Source organism: Python bivittatus, unplaced genomic scaffold (genome assembly GCF_059951505.1).
Source record: "Python bivittatus isolate LINGU-HERP-01145 unplaced genomic scaffold, Pbiv_v1 ctg000980_np1212, whole genome shotgun sequence".
NCBI lineage: Eukaryota > Metazoa > Chordata > Lepidosauria > Squamata > Pythonidae > Python > Python bivittatus.
Genome location: NW_028277125.1, coordinates 5,467,083 through 5,472,150, shown reverse-complemented (window position 1 = coordinate 5,472,150; position 5,068 = coordinate 5,467,083).

Sequence of the window (5,068 nt, the reverse complement as noted above, 5' to 3'; positions counted from 1 at the left end):
CTGACTGTTGGTTCAGGGATTGATGCCTCCCAGTTCTCTGAAGTTGGATAACACACATTTCAAGGGGATCCTTTTACATTTCTTGCCCTGTTCCGATCCCATTCTTTTCATTTGCCGCCTGTCTTCACCCAAGACCTCAATACAAATCCTATGCCACTGGGTTCAATTTATGGTCACTCAAACACTTTCATAACCTGTTAGGGATTTCAAAGACATGCCATTCACCTGAACACTTTCCTCTGGACTTCCCTCTAGTGCACACATGAGCTCTATCCCCATCTATTATCATATTCCTGGACTCTGCTCTTGGTTACAGCAATCCCAAAGGCCAAGACTCACTTTCCTCATTGACTGGTTCCAGCTCCTTCCAGTTCTGCCTGTCAGTGTGTCACCTGTCAGTTGACTTCTGACTCCAACTTCCTTTCTTCCTTCTCTGGCCCACCTCCACAGCCCCTGAAACCCTGCTCTAGCCACTGGGGAAGACTAGAAGAAAGATGGGGAGAACACATGCTTGCAAGAGTGCTTGTAAAAAAGTCAAGATGGTGGCCACAATGATGCAATTGAAGTGCCACGAAAATTTGTGCCTTTTAATAAAATTTGTTAATTGGAAAAGATGTTACCAGACTCCTCCTGAATTTTGCTAACATGACTGTCCTACAGTAGATGACACAGAGGCAGATTATTTCTATATGTCTTTGCTCCCATCTAGAGGTCACCACTGACTTCTGCAGCCTCAAAACAAATATATCCTGAAGTTTCAGATTGGCTCCAGATTTCAGACTAGCAGAACCCAGAGCAGACAAACAGGTATGGATTCTGCTCTTCCTGAAAACCAGCCAGTCCAGAATACTCAATGAAGAGTGGCCATGGGGAGCTGTCATGCAAGTGTCCCCAAAGTAATGATCATTAAACACTGATGTCAATGGCTCAAGGAACTTCAGAGGGTGCCCATGATCTGAAAGTGGGTTTGGGTCTTAGAACAAGTGGTGGTGACACCCTCAGAACACCGAGTCTGTTATATCAGTCTGTCTCCTAAAGAGACACAGTGCCAGACTCAGCCACACCACTAGCTTAGCACAGTGACCACTGGCACCTCCAGCTATGCAGAGAACCTGAAGGCAAGTAGAACGATGAAGCAACTACCATGCCAATGCATTTTGAGAAATCCTGTGCTGCAAGAGTTGCTTTGTAGCTTCCAAACATCAATTTGGGGGAAGTTCATACAGTATATTCTGGGGCTGCCATTTTACATATTGTATCTGTATATTGTTTACTTGTTGTTTGATGGCTTTCTTTGTTTTTTCTTCTATTTGATTTATTGTATGTTTATGTTATACACTGCCCAGAGTCACAATGTCTGAGTTGGGCAGCCTTATAAATCTTGAAATAAATAAATAAATAAAAGAAAATAGAATTGTGACCTTCACAAGGAACTCTGGTTCTTTTTTTTTTTTAATTATTTATTGTAAAATTTTACAACACTAAAAAATAATATAAACTAAGGTCGGAAATAAAGAGAAAAATAGGAAACAGAGGAAATACAATGTACAAAGAAAAAAGAAAATAATAAAAAGAACAGAGCAAGAAGAAAGATTTTAAAAAAAGAATATTTAAAGAAGTGACTCCCAGTCTTCCTTGCAACAAGTACAAGCAAATTAATATTTTCTTGTCTCCTATACACTTCTTCCCATAATCTCCCCTTTATCCAATCACAACTGCAAAAACCGTTGTCATTTCTGCTCAGGTATCAGCAGCAAGTCTATAAAGGGTTTCCAGAATTTTATAAAGATAGTTCTTATTTAAGCCTGATCAAATAAATTAGCTTCATATTCCTTCAATTTGCCTCTAACAGTTTTAACCTTTAATTCATCAAGTTCTTGTCATAGGGTTGAATCTCCATTCAAACTTTCTTCTACCATCTCAAAGATTTGTTCAAGGCTCTTCTTCAAGGAATTCTTCAAGGAATTTCTTCTTTTGCAAATTCAATAATAAGTTGTTGTCCAGGACATTTTTCATCTCTTGATTTGTCATTTGTATCTTTTTTCTTATAGTCCACAGTTTCTTCATTGTCCAAGATTTCTACATCATTTGGGATTTTCTCTTCTACATTTTCTACATCTTTTATGTCTTTAAATTGTTCTTTAAAAACTTTTTCAAAAATACATAGGCAGATGTAGAAATTACTGCTGTCAATTTAGTTATATATTTCTCTTCCAGTTCTTCAAAGATCCTCTGAAATGTCTCCAGTGTCATGCCTTTATCTGTCATCTTGCAAATTTTGCTGATCTTTTCCCTGCCTGGAGCTTTAGTTCCCTCTAATGTCCCATTTCTGTATTGACAAAATCTCAAGTTTCTTTATTTTTGACTTTCCACCAATAATCTCTTTCCTTGTAGGGCTAAACAATTTACATTCCAACAAAAGTATTGTTTTGTTTTATTTACTCAATTTTTCAAAGCTCTTAGCAAAAGTCCTATTATTCCAAATTCATCTGGTCCCTTAACCCATTTAAAACTTTCTTAGATTGAATTTTTATTTAGCTTTTGCCATTTATTTTATTTCTTAAATTCTTTAACCTGTAAGTTTTCTTTTTTGGGGGGATGACATTTTACTCACCAGGTAGATTTTCAGACTTGTTATTAGAAGGCTCTTTCAACTTTAAAATAATTATGAACCCAAAAAAATGATTAGAAAGTGAGGTTAGATGAATTTAGTGTCCTTAAAGTCTCTGCCGTGGTTGAGAGCTTGATGGCTTTCCTCGTCTCCCGTTGCTCAAACCCATGGGAGAACCACTGTCCTGGAGTCTCCTCGTGAGGAGCACTGGTCTGCAGCACAAGTGGGTGAAATCTTGTCCTCTCCTTGTCCAGAGAGGCTCCAGTAGACCAAGCTTGCCGCCAGTCTGTTGGTCATTGCTCATTCAGAGACATCTAATTCACCATTTACCTCACCTGGAAGTCCACAAGGAACTCTGATTCTGTATGAGAATTAGAAACCATAGTGCTTTTATTCACAAAGGAATACTCTCACAGGGCTCACCCTTATGTCCTGCTTGCTGCAACATCAAGATGCTTTAGGAACCATGGGGGGGGGGGGCATCACCTTCATCTCATTCACAGTCCACTATTGAGGCATCCTAAAGTCTAGCACAAGGGAAATATCAACTGGGTGAACAAGGAAATGCTTGCACCTCCCTCCATCCTGCACAAGGTTTCTGAGGACTGATAGTCATTTTCCTTTTGCACTTATATGTTACTTTTTTCTTTTAAAAGGAGAGAAGAGGAGATCCGCATGCCTTGCTCACAGTCACTCTTGCCTTAGTCACCTCCCATTTGGATTACTGCAATGCGCTCTACATGGGGCTGCCCTTGAAGACCATCTGGAAGCTGAAACTGGTCCAGAATGCAGTGGCACACACAGTTTGGGGGATCCCACAGTTCACCCAAGTAATCCCATCACTGTGTGAGCTGCACTGGTTTCTAGTTGCTTTTCTGGGTACAATTCAATGCTGGTTCTCACCTTTACATCCCTACATGGCACAGGACCAGGTTACTTATGGGACTGCCTCTCCCTGAAGGTATCTGTCTGTTCTACTAGGGCACATTCCAGCTCCCCTCCCTTAACTGTTGCCACCTGATGGGAGGCATGGCTTCCCCATCGCTAACCCAGTTCTTTGGAACAGCCTCCCACTGGAGATCAAAGGGACCCCAACCTTTTAGCCTTCCAGAGGGCTATGAAGACCTGGCTCTTCTCTCAAGTATTGGACTAGGATGGAGTGTTGAACTGTGAGGATGTTTGGTCTGGTTCCTGGGAAGAAGGGTAATTATGTTTTATGGATTGTTGTGAGCCACCTAGAGTCATTTTATGAGATAGCTGACTATATAAATCCTATAAATAAAGAAATAAATAAAGAAATAAATTCTAGGAGGATATTGATCTTACAATTTCCAGGAGATTCAGGGATTGATATTCCCCTGGGAATAAATAAACAAAAATCAGAGCATGATTTAAAAAATAAACAAACATGGCCATGAAACACTGGGGGGTGGGATAGACCCCTCCAAAGCCCCTCAATCTCCACTGCATCATATAGTCCAGAGATTGCTTGATGTGCTTTTCCTGCCAGTAGGAATGCTGGATGTCAGGGGAGAGGGTGTCATGGAATCTATGAATCATGGCCTGACACTGCCCAGGAGCAAATAGGGGCACAGAAAAGTTCAGCCATGGTGGCAGCATGATTTATATCTAGAGCAGCTCTCCCTCCCAGCCCCAACATTAAAACAGCTCCTTCTGGTCTTTAGAAAACCCCTTAAAATATGATCATTTCATCAGTCTACAGGGCATAGAATGTTCTCTCTAGCAAGGAACGGTATTTTGATTTCTGGTCCATTAAGTGTGGTATTCCTGGTTTTTACATTTTTACATTTTGTTTCCTACTGAATTGGCTTCTAGTGATTATTTATACTGTTATGTTAATTTTATTCTTCAGCTGAATGTATGAAGATGAGGAATTGTATGCTGCTCAGAATCACATTTGACTGTAGTATAAGTAAGTAAATAAATAACATTTTGGCTGGTGTGGGTCTTCCGGGCTGTGTGGCCGTGGTCTTGAAGTCTTGTTTCCTAACGTTTCGCCAGCGCCTGTGACCGGCATCTTCAGAGCATCTTCTCAGAACTGCTCCTGTCTGTGCTCCTGCACTCTGAAGATGCCGGTCACAGGCGCTGGCGAAACGTTAGGAAACAAGACTTCAAGACCACGGCCACACAGCCCGGAAGACCCACACCAGCCATCGTATGCCGGCCGTGAAAGCCTTCGACAATACAAATAACATTTTCTCTGTAACCAATGTCAAGACTCTTGAGAATAGCTGAATCTTGTCTGGATTGGAAGTAAAAAAGGGATGGCCCTTAGATGGGAGATCTTCAGAGAATCTGAGGGTTGGAGGCTAGATGGGGAAGCAAAATAACAACAACAACAGAACAACCACAACAACTTACTTTCTGGAGATAGGCAATAGTAATAGGCTGGGGGGATTGGGGAATTATAGTACAAAACATCAGGAGGAATCCAGG